We start from the raw sequence: 22,107 nt of genomic DNA on the forward strand, positions 1-22,107 counted from the left end.
CAATATCTTTGTTTAAATTTAGCTATAGTCCAGAAACCCCTTTACCTCTATATACTTTGCGAGATACCAGTTCTGCTGTCTTATGTTAATTTATTAGTTAATTATATTAATTACTTAGTAGTAGCCTCGTTATAGAAAGTAGATTATTAATTTATTTCCAGTTGAAATATAAATTATTAATGCTGCGTTTACGCTTAATTAAAAATTTTTTTACTAAATTATGTTCAGAATTTTAAGTTTAAACTTGAATACATATATATATATATATTTCCTCACAAATATCTGCTTATCATTCAAAATGTCTTCAAACATAATTTATAAGATAATTTTCTTTGTACTTCCTGCGTGAATTCGGGCGTAACGGTTAACACACTCGGTGCGTATTCGAGAGGTCTAGGTTCGAGTCTCGGTGAAGGCATTTTACATTTTTCATGTTTTCTACTTCAAAAATTCTAATGACTCTACATGTTTACAGGAAATAATATAATCAAAGATTTAGTAATTTATCAAATTTTAATTTAACTGAAATTTGTCTCAGTACTAAAGAATTTTCTGTGCTATTAAATTTTTTCATAAAACATTTGATGATCTCAACATGCATAAGATATTTAAACAAGCTCAACAAAAATTTACAGCAATAAAATCTAACACATTTATCTGCCTTAAGTAAGTACAACAAAATGCTGAGTAGTTATATTACCAACCACCATGAAGAAGATTTTCTGGTACTGCATTGATACTGTAGTGAAGACAGATATCTACCATATGTGGATGAACAACATAAATATACAATTACAAGAAATCTATACATTATACAGGATCAAGAATTAAAGCAGCTTGTGAAAAAAAGGTACAAAATCTAGACCAATAAAATACATTCCTAAATTCAATTGTTTCGAAAATATTTCAGCAGATATTGATAATTTCATATTGAAAGCAAGTTCTAAGTTTATCAACTCATCTTTTTAAAGAATAGAAAAAGGAAATATTAGATAAGTACAAGAAGAATATTAATAAAGTTCACGGATTTAAAGAAATTAAAAATTGGAAAGATTTATTGCAGAAGATTTTGCAATAGGAAAATACAGTTTACAATTACCAAAATTGAGAAAGCAAGCAACAATTTTAGTATTTTATGATACAATTCTCTTATTGAAAAGGAGCTGCATAATTCAAAAATCGATAGTATTTTCAAAAAGTAAAGAAAGGTCAATAATAAGACAAATTTATGCTTTTCACAAAAAATGGAAAATTTCTCTTTATAGTGTAAAAAGTAAATTTGCGAATTTATATGCAATTCCAAAATTTCGCCATAATTCTGTCAAATTTAGATTTATAACAGATAGTACTAGAAATTACAAGAAAAAGTTTTATGATATATTTACAAATCTACTTAAATCAATATGAAATTTAGTTCTTGATAAAGTTAATTTTGATAAGCACTACTGTTTTATTATTAACAACAACTTGCCAATAACTGAAAGAAAATTAAAATCTTTAGGTTTTCAATATCTGCTGGTATGACTTTGAAAATCTCTACCCATCTCTTCCACTTAAAGAAATCTTCTGGAACTTCCAAAATGTTTTCTTGAAATGCTTACTATACTAGATTTACAAAAATAAAAAGCTTATCTCTATTGCTTTTTAATGGCATTACTAAGCATGCAGACGATCTTTACCTGCAAACAAATGGTATTCCAAAGAGAAGTTCTTATACGATTTATGTAAACTATATTTATTTTCTAAAGAGTAAAAATATCTTAAAAACTTTTCATAAGGTGATTTCAATAAATTTGCTCTTGCATTAAGACAGCGTAAAAAAAATGTTAAACATGAAAAAATGAAAAACAAAAGACCCTTCTTACTGCTTTAAATACTAATTAATAAATATAAATAATGATATTAATATAATAATTAAATAATAAAAATTATAAGGCTCAGATAATGAAAACTGTTGTAAATATTGTAAATTTAATAAGAGGAGGCAAATCCCAGAGGCACAGAGCATTTATTGCATTTGTGAACAATTTGGATGAGTATGGTGACATTTCATTTTACTGTCAAGTTCGCTGGCTAAGTGCTGGAAATGGTCTGCGACAGGTTTTTGGGTTGAGGAATAAAATTCTTACTTTCCTCAAAAAACAAAACATTGGGCATAAGTATCAAGAAAAATTGGAAGAAATCCAGTTTTTAAATAATCTTGCTTTTCTGACAGATTTAACAACCCATCTAAATGCTTTGAACTTGAAACTACAAGGCCGAAAACAAAGTATATCCCAGCTTTATGGACATATTGAAGGCTTTCGCGAAAAGTTTAATGTAATGCAAATTGCACTGAAGACAAATAATACGGCACATTTCTCATTTTTTTCAGCAGCCGAAAGAAGAAAATGACACAAATTTTAGTATGTTTCATGAAATAATTATTGATATCAAGAATGAGTTCCAGGATTTTGATTCCCTAAAAACAAAATTTCATTGTTAAACAACCCCATGGAGGTTGAAGTACGTTAGGTACCTTGCGACCTTCAAATGGAAATTTGTGATCTTCAGGCAGATCCATTCTACCAGACTAAAAAGTATGATGTCACTGAACACTTCCGGAAACTGATTTCTAAAGAACGTTTTCCCAAACTGCATAAATTCTCTTTGCAAATGTTATCGCTGTTTAGTAGTAGATATGTGTGTGAAAGTACTTTTCCTGCTCTCGAACAAATTAAATCAAAAACGAGAAATGGCATTGAAAGTGCTTCACCGAAATCGGGCCTGAGACTTACTGAAATTACATTGGACATTGATAAACGTGTATCAGAAAAGCAGTGCCAATCATCACATTGATTTATAGACTGTAAAATAAAGTGATATATTAAATCAGTGATTTATATGCAATTCATTTTCTTTCTTTAATGTCTTTGGCTCTTACTCTCCTATACTAATGTTTGATTGGCCCTCGGGTAACTAAAGTTTGGACCACACTACATTAAGATACATAGATGATAACAATACATTCAAGAATAATAATCTTATTGAAATAAGCAGCATCTACCTAAACTGTTTAAAACTAAGCAAGACCAATAAGAATGAATTAATTACAGATTACCTGGATCTTAGCATTTGTAACCTTAAAAAAGTAAGACTTTTTGATAAAAAAGATAATTCAATTTTTCAACAGTTAAATTTCTAAACTGAAATACTAATAATTCAATTTTCAACAGTTAAATTTTTAAACTGGAATACTAACATCTCTGAAAAAGTTATTGTAAATACAAGTTTTAATCAAATTGCCAGAATTAAAAATGTATGCACGGAAATTGAGAAACAACATCAACAGATTCTTCTTCTTACTAAATTTTTACAAGAAAATGAACTCCCAATTAAGTTCATTAACAGACTATTTAAAAAAGCTGGAGTGGTCTGCAACTTATACATATTTCAAGGTAATGAATTTTTATCTGAAAGCACAGAGAAGGATAAAGAAATATATTTTAGAAAGATTTATAGAGTAATTTGTAATTATGCAATTGCTGCAAAATTTTTCTTGATTGCACTTTTATTAACTGACTGTCTACTCTATTGTTAGTCGTCATTATAAGCCCATGGCGTGAAAATTTTATTCTTCTCCAACTTTTGTTTCTTTTTTCCTCTCCTTACTTGCATTACTTTAACGCTCTCCAAATTTAAAATTAAAAAATACCTTACCATAAATTCACCTTTTGGGAGATTTTTTTACGTTTAATTCACCAATTTATATCGCCAGTAACGTCAAACAGGTTACCATTAACGTCATTTTTCCATTCTGAATTGCTTTATTCCTTTATTCTTCGCACAGTAAGTTCAGTCTTTTATTAATTTGGTAAAAAATTTGTTCTCAGGTAATTTTCAATACATTTTGTAATTTATTACGTTTTCATTCGAATAGTATATATTTTACTTTTGCTTTATTATATATTAAATTTATTTCATTTATAATTGCTTTCATGTATTTGTATTTCATATGAAAGTAGAGCGACTATGTGGAGGAGGCATTCAGAATTTTTCGGATTACTGCTATAATTAAATAATTTAAAATGTTTCATCAGCTAATTTTGCATGAACAGAAACACAGCGGTTTTGCTAGAAGGAGGGATTCAAATGAATCGGATCTACCTCCTCTTGATAACATTGAATCAGATTTAAATTTTATTTTTTCCCTTTTGCGTGTACTTTTACGCATTTCTGTTGTTTTCGAGTTTTCTTCTGGTTTTAAAACACTGAGTAGAGGCGTTATTTTACATTTTCTATAGGAAAATTTAGGGATTGTACTGATTTAGATTTCATTTCGTTTATGGCTTTGTGGTTATGGTTCTAAATTTCTTACAATTTTATCTACATATGATTCATTTTCAGCAGCATATTGCAAAGAAATAATATTGGGATAATTTGTTTAAAAAACATTTTCTGATTCTAAATATATACATACTTATGTACATATAACTTCGAAAATAAGCTTCCCTGACGGAACACCAATAGGTTACGATTAATAACCTTTTCTGAATATGTATGAATATTAAACTTTTAAGCTATGAAGAGTATAGAATAAATCTGTTAAGAAGGATTAAAACGACCAGGGTGTTAGGTGCTTTTAAAGCGGACAGGCTTAGTAAAATGAAAAGCCATTAAACGCGTTGGAAGTTTTAATGAACAATCTAAAAATATCAAGAAAATCAAAAGAGCCAATTTGGAGATTTTTATAGTGATCTATAGTAAATTTATTAAATATGTCTACGCCGTTTTTAGTAGCATTAATTATTGAGTCGCTCAGCCGGTATAGTGGTTAGTGACTGAAACGCCGTCGCATGGACCTCCAACCTAAGGTTCTATGCAGTGGCGTAACTAGAACTCTTGGGCAAAAATATTTCTTGTGCCCCTTAGTACCGTGGCCTTCGAGAACAAAGGTTTCTCGAAGGCCACGGTAGTACTACCCCCATCAAAATCGATGTTTTCAGGAGCCAAAAATTTGGTGATGATTTTTATCAGATCTTGATTAATCATTAAAAATTATATGGACACTGCATGACTTCCTTGCACGGCCTATTAAATTATACACATTTTTGGCTGCGCTTCAATTAAACTTATTTCCTCGAATAATTCTGTTCAGGCTGTGTTGGGTATTTTGAAGAGTTTCATTCATGAAGATGGATTTCACAGAATCTAGAAGGAAATGGTTAAACGTCAAACCAGTAGACTCAAAATGTAACAAAAGGCTCACAGCTGAAACTTGTTACGGCACTGTTGAAAATCACATGACCAAGGAAGGCAGAAAATGTTAATTGTATACATCATACAAACGCAGCGAAAGAGATAAAAACTCTTCCTCATTTTCGAGTATGATAATATTTTATACTACATTAATAAATGCATAAATAGTACATAATTATTAAATATAAAAAATCTTAAACTTATACACGCTTATATAATATGAATATAAAATATTATATTCAGTTTTACAAAGTTTCTGAAAACATAACTGTATAATGTTACTGACCATCACGATGCACAAATTCTCTAAAATGCCGAAACGTCTGGAACCATCTTAGACACGTTTCATTATAGGTATACATCCATACCTACACAAATGCATACGGATTCACGCACACGTATATTATGTATACAATATACATATAGACAGTTAAGCAACCTATGAATCAAATGTTTCTTAACAAGATTCTAAAGATCTGCTTAGAAGAATATTCATTGTTGCTATTTAGCAGATTTAGGGATTCAATAAGAAGGTTTTAAAATTAATAACTCTTCACATAATTTATTCCATACTTGCGCAATAGTATCAAGGACTTCTCAAGCAGACTTAGATAGTCAAATGAAGCATGCATATAAACGAGATCTCGCTACTTTTATGTTGCTTATTTTTACCTGTGTTTTCACAATTTAATTTTTGTCCCATTTGCTTTGAAGCAGAGAAATTAATTAAATTAAATAGTTTCATTTTCTGCTTTTACTGCAAACGTCCTTTTATATAGTATATACTATTATAAAGCAAACTAGAGATTAAAAATATTGTTAAAACACATCATGATCAAAACCAAATGCAAGGAAGATTTCAAAGGAGCAAAACTCATAATAAAAAAATACGATTTCTGCAGTGAAAAGCATACAAGTTGAGCTATTCTTATATGCAAGAACACATTTACTCCTACTCTCTCTCTTTCTCTCTTTACGTGTATATGTATATATATATGCACACAGAAAGAAAGTGAAATACATGCTTAGAATTCATTGCTTAACATAATATAGTTTTGGGTGCTGCGCTTATATTTTTAGGAATGAGCGATCACAACAATGGTAAATTAACTAATTTGTATACGATCTTCTGAATAAAAGAGTTGATAATTATAAACAAGTAAATAAATGAAAACTATCGAAGTCTGTTTGAAAAGTCCTTGATACTATTGCGCAAATACGGGAAAAAATTATGTGAAGAGTTATTAATTTTAAAAGCTTCTTATTGAATTCCTTAATCTCCTAAATAGCAACATTGAATATTCTTCTAAGAAGATCTTTATAATCTTGTTAAGAAAGCCAGCGTAAACTGCAAAACGTAAAAAGTATGCACGAAATTAAATTTTTACCACAATATTAAATTTATGTTACAAATTGTCAGGTTACCCAAATCTGCAGCAAAGCTAATAAAATCTCTGTAAAAGTAATGTTCTTGCAATAGGAATATTTTTACAGTAAAGCTGCACCTACAGGAGCAAGTGTTTTCAGTTAAAGGAGGGAATTCAAAAATTAAATATATAATATTTAACGTAATTACGCTATGTAAATCATATTTATATACTGTTATTAACTAGTGAGATTTATTTCATGATAGGTGTAGAGAGAGTTGTTAAAGGCCATTTTCTTGTAGTTTTACCTTTATCAATATTATGCTCAACCTTCTTTTAAATTTGCAGCTTAAATTTTATTGTAAATGAGCGTAAGAAATATTTTTCATAGCTTTGAATTTTTAATAATTCTTTAACTATTTTTTATTTGTTGTCTTTGTAAGGATTTTAACTAGATCTATCCTTCAGTAGAATCCTGTATAATTAAACGTAGTTAATGTATATAGCATTTAATCCGAATGACAATGTGTAAACATGAATAATCGTAAAGCTCCATTTCAAATTTAAATATAATAAATCAACAGGCCATTGCTCATTGCTCAGTATTTTAAATTAATTTATTCATATTACTGGCCTAAAGCGTAAGGAAGTTATACAGTCATACTAAAAGAGAATTTAAATTTTACAATTATTTTGTAGTTACAGTTTAAAACAGAAACTACAGCAGCATTTATGTTTCGAAATACAGCATTAAGCTTTTATAATTGAATCAATTTCTGGAACTTTATTTCAGTGAGAGAGATATTTGATGTTACGAAATAATTAAAACTACGCCTGCAATTTGTTTATTTTGCAATGCTGAGCAATGCCTTTTGTGGTTGAATAATGTACGTAATGTTCAATTACAGTGTCTATTTTATTACTTTCCTTTTAGTTGCATAATTGTACATGATACACTATTGCTTATACAGCATAAAAGGTGGAAAAAATTTCACTTTCCTTATAAAAATGGACTAAGCAAACTTTAATTGCTAATTTTATTCCTAGAAATGATTTATTTTACTTTATTAAACTTAAGTGGTTAAGAATTATTTATTTTAATTCCTTAGCATTACTTATTTCATGTTATTCAATCTGTTTGATTACGAAATTTCTTTTTTATTAAAACAATTTAAGCGGCAGGATTCAAAATAAAGGAGTATCAAATCATTATTTTATTCAGTCGCTATTAGCCACATTGATATTGCAAGCCCGTACACTTGTGCTGAGGATGTTTACAGAAAAAAACAAAGGATGCTTATCATAAAGAAGATTTTGAATTTTTATTGATTTGATTTAGATTTTGAAAACACATTGCAACCGAATAGTTATTTTATAATTTTGTTACCCTAAAAATAGGGTTTCGAAAAGTTTATAATTTGGTATATTTAATGAAACTCAGTAAGCTTCTACGGAAGTTCATTTCTTAATTTAGTACATATAGAAAACAAGCAAAATCAGTTTCTTTAAAATTTTGATTCGCAAACAAATTTATGGTTTTTGATTTTAAAGGTATTTTGAAATAACGCCTGTTAAGAATAAATTAGAAATATAAAGCTCAATATTATAAACTTCTAATTTATGGTAAAGAAAATAAAGTCATGTACAACATTATTTTTATATACAAATTGATAAGAAATAGCTTTTATTAAGAGGGTTACTGACCTATTCGGATCAAGTGCCTGTGATATAAGTCGATGAGAAGAAAATGGGTGACTTGCTTCTGTCCTGTAGAATGCTTTTCTCTTGAGTTTCTCAGACATTTCGTCCACCAATCGTTAGCGGCCGGCGCTGCGAAGAAGGCGGTGCCTGTTGCTGCGAGTTTTTCACTCCTACAGGAGACGCAGGAGTTTTTCATTTCTTATCAAAGGAAACTACAGAAGAGTTTGAGTGTTTAAGAGCACACATTATTTGTTAGTAAAATTGATGTGCCAAACTACCCTTTATATTATGTTATTTTACTTTTCCTTGACAGAATATTTTTATCATAATCCGTTGCATTTTAACAATGCTGAAGCCCATTAAGTAACAGCAAATATAATTAAAATAATGATAATGCATCTTTTAAAATGAAACGAAATGAGTATCTAAATTGACAATTGTTATAATGACTGCGTTATGTTAAGTACACCATAGAAAGCATTTTTAAGGACGTGGGAAAAATAAACACAATTTCAACGAAATACACTTGTTATTTCGATCAATAATGTTGGTAAGAATAATATGTCATGTATTAGTACTAATTTGCTGAGCATTTTAATAAGGAATAAAATAAATATGTTACCATGTAAGTCACATCTTCAGTTAAAAGTTTTAATATTTTAATGTAACATAGCTTATATTTTAAAGCCTTCTCAGTGCTAAATGTTATAGATGTAAAGATTTGCTAAAAACATTTGAAACTAGAAATTAAATTAAAATCATGAAAGAATTATAATTCAACTTATTACTATGTAATTATTTTTTAATTTAATGAAATTTATTTATGGGTGAGTAAAAAGTAACTGACGTTTCCATTTAGCAAGCTACCTTTATATCAAAGTTTAAAAATAATTCTATTAAAAACAAAATTTAGAACCGTTTGCTAAACTTAAAAACTTCGGTTACATAGTAGTTAGTGACGAGAATAATCCTAAGGAATTTCCTTCAAAATCTGACTTTGACAATTTTTCAAGACTGACAGTTTATTAAGAATTTAGTTCAGTTTTAAGATTCAAAACAGAGTCGGCTAAAAAAAAGATTAAGAAAGTCATAAAAATAAAAATAAAACTAAATCTCCAAGTTTACAAAGTAAAAAGCTTAACTGGTAACTTACATTGAAGGACGAAGTGTAATTTAAATATTCTTGTTCACTGGAAAATTTCTAATATATTTTTTAAGCAGGAGCTTTCAAAGTGGCTGCCGTTTTACAGTTGAACATGTGATTTTTATTTTTTAGACTCAAAAATTTCAAATCTGTGCTAAAGATTGAAAATTTTAAATGACAAGATAACTGATTTCCTAATGGATAACGATTCCTTTTCTCAAGCGGGAAACAAAGCCATGCTTATTTTAACAATCACTTCCTCTGAGGATTTCTATTTTCGGGTGATTCTCATCAGTATCTGAAATCCAAATTCTGTGTCTTCTCACTTTTTTCAGTAACAGAGCTTTAGTAATGGGTAGCATATCCTTCCTCAAATGGCATTTTGATCCAGAAATCAGAACTGCTATTCAATGCTTCTCCTAACCGTACTTAGTGTCACAGAATGTCCGTTGTGATATTTTGACTCAGTTCTTGTTCCAGCAAGCAGGGTATGAGTTAATTTTTCAGAGTAAATGTTTTTCAAATTTAAAGTTTCAACTGTGGAATATTAAAGAATGTGTGTTTTCTTTGTGATCCACATTTCAAGAGGCACCTGCACTTCTTTACATTGTCTATGGCCACCTCAACCATTAACTTCATAAGCATGACTTCGGTCATACATATGGGAGTGGACATGGTACTTTGTACCGTTACTGACACTGATTTTCATTTTATTCCTAAAGTTATTCTCTGGTCCCTTGGAACATAAAATTACAGGGTGCAATCGCTTGCACAGATGGCACTAAAACACTGTTGACACTGACTTGCAGAACTTCTGACATAAGACAGTGTAGGTATCACTTTAATTTCTTTAATTTGTCTATTCTTTCCTTTATTACAGAGCTGTAAAACTTTCTTTACTTTCGCGTACTTTTCCGAAACGAAAAAATACGTTTTACGTTTTTTGGTCGCAACTAAACTTGTTTCACTCATGACAGATTTTTTTTTAAACTTAAATTTTACACCTTTAGAATTCTAATTGCACTAGGTGGGGAAAATTCGAATCCAGTCCTGACAAATTTTACTCTTTGCTTCCCTTCGACCTCTTTACGCCAAATTTCAAAGAGATTTGAGAGATATGATTCCTTGTTACTGATTAGAATGCTTCTCTGTTATACTAGAAATACCTTAGCGTGCAAATAGGAATTGACAGTAAGGCAGCATTAGTGCCGTGGGTTAAGATATAAAGTCTGCGTCCCTTAGGAAACATAAACTTTTAAAAGTTTATGTTTCCTTACTATTACTCTTGAAGAATTATCTTCTAGCCTTCGTGAAACTAAACAGAGATCAGAAGAAGGTTGTGTGAAACCCTTTTAGTTAAGCGTCAAATTAACAGATGACCCAAATTAGGTTACAGGAAGCCCACACTTCTGGCTTAACAGAAATACTTAACAAATAATAATGTCAAGGTGTGATATGTTAGCCTAACGACTCACATAATACTTTAACGCGCAAGAAGAGCTCTGGTCTGTAGTAACAGTTGAGGCAAGTCTAAAGGCGAGGACATATCAACGCCGCTAATGTAAGTTGCTAATAATCACAGCACAACGTGCCTTGGAATAGGCAGACACGCTCTAAAACTAACTTAGGTTTTTAGGTCATATTCGTATAAGTGGTGTACGACCCGGAGGTTTTTACCACTCTATTTTCTCCTTTTGGAATCCTAAATGAAAAAAATAGAAATCCAGAAATTTGGAATACCTGTACACACCCGTGTTACATCTCCAATGTTGCGTTGGATCTAATTTTGTGGCAGTGTAGCAGTTATAAGCAATATACTGACAAATCTTGAAGCGCTGCGTTAGTAGCGTTCATCTGTTGTGAAGTTTCGGCGAGGTTTGGATATCGTAATGTTAAGCATGCAGTAAAAGAAGTGAACGGTGCTTTGAAGCTACTGGTCGTTCTTTCGAATAGCTAAAACTAACTTCCGAAAATCTTCCTTAAATAGCACTTCATTCTACCTTAATCTGAATAAACTCTTGCTAGCTCATTTACATTCTGGCATGAAAAGCGTGGGTAAAAGGTGAGCGATTCGACCTTGCCAAACAGTGGCACTAAGGGCTACCTATCCTTCACATGTAAGCGTACATTTTGGATAATTAATTTTAAAAATTTCCTAACATATATCTCAGTTAAAATTTCCTTACCAATATGCTCCTCACACACGAGAATAGCTTTAGAATAACTTTTCGCCGTTAACGGGTAACTATCTAACAACTCAGTAGCCCGAGTCTCGGATATCATTGATTGAGCTAAATAATGGAACTTGTCAACGTCATCAATTTCTTTTTCTTCATGGATCTTAAATAGACTCAAAAATGCAAAGTAACTTAATAATCGCCTACCAAAGCTTTAAATTTGAATTTTTGGCAGTTTGCACTATTTTTCATTAGAAGCAAACCACTATATGTATTAGAACTTGCATTAACACTGCGGTCATCCGCATTATCTGCTTCCTTATTTCACCTGAATACTAAAATACTAAACGTGATAAATTCATCTGAATATTCCTCGCAGCTTATAATTTAGGTTTCTAGATCATCTTCAGCTGCTTTCTCTTAATCAATAAATCTAGTGTTTATGAATCATGAGATTTCCACTCAGCATTTACGGTTTGTAACTTAGCAGTTTTATTCTTTAATACAGCTTTATCCGCCTGATCAACTTTACTAAATGTGTTCCCTAAAAATCTTAGCTGTTCTGGTGAAAGCACTGCATAGCACTGCACATTTTTTTAGCATAGCGAAATTCATTTTACGTTTAAATTCAGACCCACTTAAAATCTGTAATTTTGTCAGAATTGCTGACAAATCCTTAAAACATCTTTACTCAGCAATCCCAAAAATATAACTCAATGCAATAAAAATTAATTAAAATAAGTCTTAATATTCATATATAGTAAATAAAAATGATTTCAAACATAAATACACAATTCCTCCTCGCAGACGATTAAACGACTTAAAACTCAACTTAAACTAATATTTTACATCTACAATAATACAGCACAACTAATACGAAACGTTTTAGTTATGCACAAATAGAATTCTGGCTGACTCGACATTTTGTGTATTGTGAGCAAAACTCATAATGTTTTCATTACTATATATTATTCTTTTTTCTTTGCTCGCCTGAATGCAACAGGCTCCGATATAGGATGTTTATTAAGATACGAAAAAATAAAAAAACTGTTATTAAGGTTTAAACGTTATACATTTGAACAATTCTATTTATAAAACATTTTTTAAACAATTTTATTTGTAGAGTTATGTACAAATTATTCACACACACAATATCATGAAAACGTTATCTATTCGCCAGTCTAGAATTAAGCCTGGCACGCTTTACTTTAACCCAAAATCTTTTAGAACTCTATCATCGCAATTTTAAAAATAGAGGATCTCACTTTCTGAATGCAGCAAACTGAAAAACTCCCCAATTTGCGCAGTGGATTTCATTTCGAAACTTATCCCCAAACCAGAACTCAGTTACACAGCGCAATGTTAAATGTTAACTTTAAACCCATGAGAAATTTTGGTATATCGTGTGTAAAATCCTTGGACCCAAATCCCGAAGCTCATGTGGTTACTGCCGCCGCGGTCAGGCAAAATTCTCGTCACAATGTGAGAAGCAAAATAATATGGTCAACATCTGGATTTGGTTAGCTGGGTTTCGAGTCTCTTCCCGTTGCCTTTTAAGTGGGAGAAGGTGCAAAGAATTATCGCATTTCTGTCGTGTGTGCTCCTGTGGTGTAAGTGGTTAGCATGTCTAATTAATATGCGGATGATCCAGCTATCGTATGCCGGAAAGGAAACAGTTGGAACTCTCATGTTTCTCCGTTTAGTCTCCTTAACAGAGTTGTTTTAAGTAATTAAAAACACACAAGCATCTAAGAATTGCGTTTTAAGTAAACATTTGCAGTGTACTTGAAGGACCGAATTTAATAAAGGGAAACTTATATTGTGATACCTCGCAAAAAAAAGTGAATTGAAAGAATTCTGAAAATCTTTGAATGTTGTCAGATTTTTGAAAGAAATTACTAGGAAACTTTGAAAGGAACTGCTCTAAAGTATAAACTTTAGAGCAGTTCCTTTGAAACACAAAATTGTCATTCAGTAAAGTAATTAGTTTAAAAGCCCTGAAATTGAGTATGCCTGTTACTGCTTTAAAGACAGCTGAGACTTCAGCTCAGTTTCAGAGCGCAAAAGTAATTCCTACTATTAGCGGAAGTCTTTACTAATTGAGAAAATCATAAAGTTAAGTTGTTATAGAACGGTATATGAATATTAACCATCATATAATTTAATAAGAATTTCTCTTGATGTATATTACATGTTTCCTCTAAGTAATAACTAGTGGTTTACCACTAAATTTCACCGTTTCTAATTTTAAATCTGCTCTGAAAGTATTTAATTCTAGACTCGTTAATGTAAAGAATTACTCACCTAATTCAACTGGGAAAATTGCTAAAAGTTAGGAAACTAAATATAAAGTAATGAAGTGACAGGAAAACGGTTAGATGAAATTGCAGAAGAAATCATTCTCGCTCTAATTAGCTGAGTAATTTATTTGTAAATAACCAAAAGAAATCTCTCTGCTCTTATCGCAATGTAATTAATACAACATAACAAACTACTAAATTATTTTCATCTACCCAAAATAAGAGCTACAGGTGTACCAAACCATCATATGACATTTATTTGTTTCAAAAACCATTTCATACTTCATTTGCATATTATATTTGCTTAAAAATGATCCATTGTATCGCAATGCAGCATTAGGTATCATGAATTTGTATTTTTATGTAAAATAAATGACAAATATGTTTAAAGCAATCAGTACGTCAGTACTGCGCTAGGGCTGCATATTATGGAAGCTTTCAGAGTGTTTAAGATTTACAAGGTGCAAGAATCTGAAATAACTGCAAAGTAATTCAACATAACTACTAAGAGTAATTAACCATGTACATACAACTATATATATATATGTGTGTGTGTAACATAAAAAGCATGTAAATCAAAATTGTAACTTAAATTAGCAATAGCTCCTTAATTTTTCATGATAATTGTGTATTTTTCCTCTCTGGTCTAAAAATAGCAGTTGCAAAACTTCTGTTGAGCTGCCTCATTTTTAGATTAATCCATATCATAAGATTTTTACATAACGATGATGACGTAGCTAACTCGGAACTTAAAATTTCTAGAACTGAAACCATTCTCCTAAATCAAACTTCCGTACTAAGTAACTACGAACTTGCTTTCTGCAACTCGGTGTGGCTAGACTGCTTCAATTCTTACCACAAAGCTATGAACAATGTAAATGTTTTGAAATAGCCACAATTCGAGTGCGAAGTTATTCGTGGCCTCTGATATCAGTTGACATAAAAATTAATATTTAATCTGCCTACTATTATTTAATAAAATTATTTAAATATTAGCTATTTAGTTATTAAACATATATTAACAAATATTTTACAGTAATATATGTAATTTTATTGCTATTTCATAAAAACTGTGGATGTTAGCTTTTTATATTTTAAATAATAATTTACTCTTGTTCTATAATTTACACGGACACATATATAAATGTATGCAGTTTTTTATATGTTAACACTACAAGGTACGAGGATACCAAATGTTCCCAGATTTAGACGCATCAGCAGACATGTGTTTATCACCAGCAGAAAAAATTCTGGTCTTATTTAGTGATCGCAGTGAAAGAATAAATAAAAAAGTTACTAAGCACCAGCAGAACTATTTAGATACGAGTCTGTGAGAACTGTTTCTCGTACCTTCGTACCCGAAATACATCTCATGAAAAAACAGGTGTTTGATAAAACTAGTTTTTCCTCATATTATAATTTTTATCACATTCTTTAAAACTATGTCTTTATTGAATTCAAAAATGCATGTTTTAGAAACCCCTTTAAAAGCGTTATTCTAATTTCAAAATGCCTAAAGCAAGGATTATGGAGTAATTTCTTTTAGTCCTATAGCCTTCAAAAGTAACGTATGAAATTCAATATTGACATTTTGGGTTTCTCAGGAATGTTGAAAGGTGACAGTAATTTCATAGCACTTTTTCTTGCCTAAAGGGACACCAATACTAATTTGATTATCTAATTTCTTTAAGAATGGAAATTGATTTCAAAACATAACCTAGGGCTTGGAAGTTTATATGTGCACAACTTATGGTAACAGGAAATTTTAGTATTTCTTGGATTAAAATGTATCTAAAATTATGTAAAGAAATAGGTTAGTTATATTCAAAGGAAACTTATTTAGTTAAAATTTGTATAATACTGAAAGAACTTGCCTCTGTTTTATTATTAACATTCTCTAACAAATATAAGTTTAAATGGAGACTGCGTTTTACATCAGTGAATAACAGAATCACATATCTTTAGCTAGCAGTCAGCACAGTATTGAAGTTCATTTTTCTCGGTAATTTACAATATCTGTCCATTTATGAAAGAATATTATTTTAGCATGAAGTTATCCGAATGGCTTCAGATTACTCCTTAATCGCTAATGATTTCTGAATTCAATTTTTAATTAAAATTTAAAATTCTAGATGAAAATTGCTGCACATTTCTTTGCAGTAATTTTGCGAATGATTTTAGCTCATTTCAAAAGAATTTGAATTTGTATTGATTTGAAAGCACAGTTTAGCCTCGAATTACTATGTCTATGTTACTTGTCTCTTCAATAACTAGCGATTAATTTTCTGTTGCTGACCGAAAACTTAAACGATTTCAACAGATGAACATATACGCTACTTTTTAAAATTAGTCACAAAATGCTAATTCTGAGCTTTGATGCGCGTGTTTCTGTTTCCTTAGTTACAGAAAAAAGTTATGCGTGGTTGTAGAAAGGCCTATGCAGAAAGATTGCATTTTTATGGGGACAGAGTTCCTGTATGAGCAGGGATAAGCTTCGGGGGCGTACTGATTTATGCATCTTTCGGAATTAGTATCTGAATGCTTAAGGATACAAAGACAAAATTCGTAGACCCTTGGTCATGCCTTATATTGTTACCAAAGACGAGTCAGCTTTTTCATGCATGACAACGTCCGACCTGAATCGGTAAGTTTTGTGAACAAGATGCTCAATAAAGAAGCAACAGACAGTGGCCAATATGCCTTCTAGATTTGAATTAGATATATCATGATTGAAACACATAGAACACAGGCAGACACGTTGCTGCAGGACTAGAACCTCCGTCCACTACTTTTAGTTGTAAAATACTCTTGTTGAAGGGGTGGTAAGAAAGGCATCCGCTAAAACCTCATCAAACCTCCTCCCCATTAAATCAACGCCTCTCATGTGTAAAGCCTTCCTGCGCATTAGAGCTGGTCATGCGTTTTTTAAGACACTAGCCAAAGTTCGTCAATGCTTATTTATTCTTTCCCAAAACATATTGGCAATAATGATATTTTATGACCCATGGGATGTTCCTGTAAAATGCTTACATTAAAACATTGTTTACCTTGTAGGGATTCATATTTATTTTGAATAACCAGTTAAATTAAGGTTTACGCTTTTCTATTAGCCTTCATTCCCCTAATTGTCAATGTCAGCATATTTAAATTTGGTAACGCGCCAGAAGGAATGCAAATTCTACCTTTATTATTAGGAGAAAAGGTTTAAATACCGAGTTCTAGAAGAGAAAGTTAGAGAATGTGGGCAAGCTCTGTACATTGGTAGTGTGAGCTTCTGGTTCTGCATTTGTTGCTGGTTAACATGGCGTGACAGCTATTACTTGGCTGCCACGATACTTCGGCGCGGTTTTAGGTTAACAGGATTATTCTGTTACCTAAAACCTACTCTTATTTCTGTCGCGTAGTTCTATTGTTTGTTAATATCTTTGAGTTTTTAGTTTAGTTTTTGTTATTTGAGTTACCGCCAGAGCCAGGCGCAGTTTATTAGTGTCACGCCGATGCATTATGAGTTTTAAATATTTCTAATAAAGGGTGATTTTTACTCTTTTTCTGTATGGTTCCTACAAGTACATCAGCTGTCACGCCAAAAGTAAACAAGTAAATATTACAACCTGTTCTATTCTTTATTTACTTTTCATTTTAAAATATACTTTTCAAGTTGTGTTCTATATTTTCCAGAAGTTAAGTTGTCTGTTCCTGCTAAATCTTCTGCTTCCTCGATTGTATTGAGTAGTGTGAATTTCTTGTCGAAAATTCCATTTGTACTCAGCTTATCGTTTTCAAATACGAGTAATTAATAAAGGCGTAAAAGACTGAGTCTTATTTTATTTTTATAGTACTGTTTGATAGCATTAAAATTGTTTTACTTCTATATTATTTTCCAGGAATTTCATGGCTCATTATCTCCCACATATTGCTGTAAAATCACTAATATTGTTGACATCAGCTGGAATCATTTTTATTGAACACCATGGTAAATAATCCAAAGAATATTAATCAAAATAAATACACAGAATCTAAAATAATCCAAAGAATAATCCAAAAGAATTTATTGAAAAGATTGAAATAATATTTAAATTCGAATTTATACTTGTCTCAGGATTTTATTCATGTTCATATGGTCACCAATTAAATATTATTGTTTTTCCTCTCCTCCTAGACTCACTAAATGAGTAAAATACTTTTTTTAAATGTATAAAAATAATAAGCGACTTAAAAGATAAAATTTGATTAGTTTTGATATAACCCTTCAAGAAGTAGCAGAGGAACTGATTAAAAATAACATTTCTTTTCTTTTAAAAATAAGCTTATCTAAACTGCATAATTATTACAGCATTGGTTTTTTCTTATCACTCATTCACCTTCTAAACTAGAGAAGGTGGATAGCATTTGCTTCCAAGTTTATTTATTGTACCTATTCTTCCATGTTGCCTTATTACAAGATTAGAAATATTTGTAGACAAACATATTCGAAAACAGAAGATAAAAATTAGATTTCTCATTTATTCTTGAATATGCTGATGCTTTCACTTTGATTCACTTCTCGTATATTTCTGCTGTATTAGATTTACGACGAGTATGAAACATATATAACTAGAAAGCCTTCATCAGTAAAAAAATTCGTGTTCTGAACATATAAAGTTATATAGAAAGAAATGTTTCTTTGTTCTGCCTACGTACAATCGGTTTTCCAGCCACCGTAGGAATTTCCAATCTTGATTGGAAGAGAAATGTATAATTCGTTTTTAGATGCCAAGAGGCTTTCCTAATTCTTACAGGAGTTTATTTTTTAGCTTTGGAATAGTGTTATTTTACAGAAAGAAAGTATCTCGTTTTTGCAGTTTTATGAATTTAACTATCATGTTATTTTGTTAATAGTTATTCTTAACAATATTAATATTGAAATGACGATTATAAATAAAGGAAAATAATTTAGAAGCTGACAGATATGCTATTGAGGAATAGACAAAAAAATTAGAGAGAGCTGTGGTAATAGTATTTTCTTCTTTTAATATCACCTTTTAACAATAGTTCACATTTTTACCGCATAAATTTATTGTGCATTTAACTATGTCACGTGTTGTGCACAAACATATGTGCTATTTTTACTGTAGTTGTCTACAGTATCTCATTCTATTATCTACTTTAAAGGCGGAAATAAAATTGATTTTTAATTGAAGTAAATAAAATTAAATAAAATTATTTAGTAAATTTAAAGGAATCATCTTTATAGCATTAATTTCCATAACTAAATGAAATATTCAATTTTTAAATTTCAATATACACTTTAAAACTGCATGCAGATAATTACAGCAGTACACTGCCACACAGTTGCTAAGGGCAGACAACGTTATAAACCATAACAACCACAAAATAAAAGGAAGCAAAATTTGAATAATTACAAAAAGTGCAGGATACAGTAAGAAGTGTGCGTATGCAAATTTTCATTTCTTCCCTTGTTCATCCCGTGATATCGCTGATGAAATATTTAAAAGATTTAATGAGGGTGGCCAGCGAAGGTTTAACGGGAAAGGTTTAATTGAAGACCTTGAAAGTTTAGTTATATCGTGGCGTTGTCACTTAGATGATTTTGCGCGTACCTGCATCGTTGGAAAGATCGTAGTAGGACGAAAAATATTAAGTGCTGCCAAAGAGTTAAACATCGCCCACACTTTTTACAGCTGTGGAAAGTATTGAAAACAAATGAAACTGCAGAGATCATATTAAGACGTACTACTCCTGCAAGACACAGGTATATTATTGTATCGGCAAAAAGCAACTGACGCACCACAGCTCAGCAAGTGGCGAATGCGTTTCTTAATGCTACAAGCGGATGACCTGAAAAGCACTAGCCAGAGATCTGAAAGGAGGAGGACTGTATGCCATGTGTAAGTGTGCAGAAAACGAGAGAAAGGAAAGAGCAACACATATGGGTGAAAAACATTATTTTATTTATTAAAATGGAACAACTGCGATATTAGGAGATGTATAGAAGATTTTCGAAGATTCGACCACCAGTTGCATCTCAACGCGTGGCAGTTGTGTTGTGCACCAATATGCTTCTAAATGAAGAGATGACATGCTTTTTAGGCTTAGAAGCGAATGAGTAGAGAGAGTGTAATGAGAGGTTTTAGTAATATTATCATTGAGTGATGGTGTCCATCCCGAAGTTGCATGACAGACAAATGGAATGTCACCGAGTTGTACCAGCTATGAAGAAGGGTGGAGGAAATCCCCCTTTGAATTGCCTACATCTTTTTCAATTGCTTGTGCATCTAGAACAGCAGCTTGTGGTAGCTGTGCCAATGAGCTGACATTTTTTATGTGTTTTCTACTTTCTTTTCCAGCTTTGCTCTGAAGGTGTCACCAAACAGAAGAGAAAAGGGTATTCACTTCCTTTTACTTTTTGACATCCGAATTAAAAAATATGTTGATGGGAAGGTGAGTTTGCTACAAAGAAATGGTTGAATACAAGTACATATTAAAGAAAGACCGACACCTGTGCATCTAATTAGGCATATTAGTTAACAAGGGGCCTTGCTAACTGGTAAGTTTCCGCCTCAGATGAAACACCGCGGGTTGCGGTCAAAGGGTGTTCCAGCCTACTTTCCCTACCAAAACGTCTAGAGAGGATTTCGGTTCGTCCTGTATTTTGAGTGTCTTTTTGCCGCAAAAATATCAACACCTTCTCCGGTATTCGAACCTGGGCCCTTCCATATGGTAGCCAGCATCTCTAACCACTATCCCGTCTGGACGTAATGGTCGAAGATACGAACTTCGACAATTCACAGGAGCGACAAAACCCACCAGCGACAAAAGGGGATTCTACTGTGTGAAATCCCGTATTGTCTTACACCTGCGGGAATGACGTTAACTTGAAATTATTTTAATAATGTCAGGGAGTTTTGTCATTCTGTTGAGGTTTAGCAAAATATGTAGCAGTCACAGGTTATCAAAAGCTTCTAATGCCATAGAAAATGGTTACATTTTTAAGGAATGATTCTGATATATTTTTCTTTCTATAAAACAACTACGTACTAAGAAATGGGGTAAGATGCAACGTTTTCACTAAATGATATACCGTCTTGATAAAACTGGGGCATTCTACAATATAAGCATTTCAATAGCAACGTCGTGTATCACTTTAAAAGTATTTTGAAACTTTGACAATAGCAAATCAGATGGGACAACGTTTGAGCGAAACAGAACCCAGAGATTAGAACCCAAGAGTGAGAAAACTACGTACGGATTATTTGCATAAAGTATAGCGTTTTATATATACTTCGCATCTCATTTCTATAAATAAACAAGAGCACTAAATGAACGGAATGGTAAGCAATTTTTTTATTAGCGGACAAAACTTTTAAGTAATTTTAACATTGTACAATTTTTTTACATATTGGTACCAGTTAACAGTCAATACTAATGCTACTTCAGTTGGCTATCGCTTCAAATTGTAAATTTAGACACAAAAACAGTGCAAACAAAATTTACTGTCACTCTGTCTTGAGTTACCAAGGAAAACAGAGAAACTGCTTTGAGAAACCAAGCGAACAGTTCCGAAATAAATCTAGAAAAATCAACCCTAAAGTAATTAGCTCCTGGGAAACGATACTTTCCCTGTATTTAAACTGGATAAAATAAATTCACATTAGACTGACTTATCGCGGAAAATTTAATGTTTCCAGGTCTTCGAATTTAACTAAATCATTCTTATGTCACTCTGGTTCAGAATCAATAACTCGTGATCCTGCCAGCAGCAAGTGAGTGAAGGCAATCTTAGCAATAGACATCAAATAGTTAAAATGTACACTAAAAAATTCGCCCCTTTTCCCTAACACCTACTTTGTTTTACTTGTATAGTAATTTACGAGCGCTCACTTACTAGAATAAAAGGACGCACAAAAGTGGAGGCATTGACAGTTGAAGCGGTTTATAAGAAAAATTAGAAATATATGAATTTAATTCATTCCTGAAGTTTGTTCGTCAACTGAAATGTTCGCTAACAATTTTCTCATAGCAATTAATTAAAAATGGATCAATTCGTTCTTGAACCACAGATTATTTCTTATTTAAATTTTACAATAGGACATTGTACATAAGTTCATAACTCAGGACCTCTGGAAATCTTTAAAACATTTAAACACAGTAGTAAACAGATAAAATAAAAGGAAATTTAA

General features: G+C 31.4%; 1 protein-coding gene across 1 annotated transcript in view; it reads right to left on the minus strand.

The window, feature by feature from the left end:
* The window catches only part of LOC118195289 (thyrostimulin alpha-2 subunit-like), a 43,683-nt gene extending 35,194 nt beyond the window's left edge, over positions 1 to 8,489 (minus strand). Inside the window, exon 1 of the mRNA XM_035366576.2 lies at positions 8,310 to 8,489. The gene's annotated coding sequence lies outside the window, so the exon portion shown is untranslated. The remainder of the gene's footprint in view (positions 1 to 8,309) is intronic.
* Between the last annotated feature and the right edge of the window lie 13,618 nt (positions 8,490 to 22,107).

This window comes from Stegodyphus dumicola, chromosome X1 (genome assembly GCF_044657685.1).
Source record: "Stegodyphus dumicola isolate Sdum_Otavi_A_Nest chromosome X1, ASM4465768v1".
Classification (NCBI taxonomy): Eukaryota; Metazoa; Arthropoda; class Arachnida; order Araneae; family Eresidae; genus Stegodyphus; species Stegodyphus dumicola.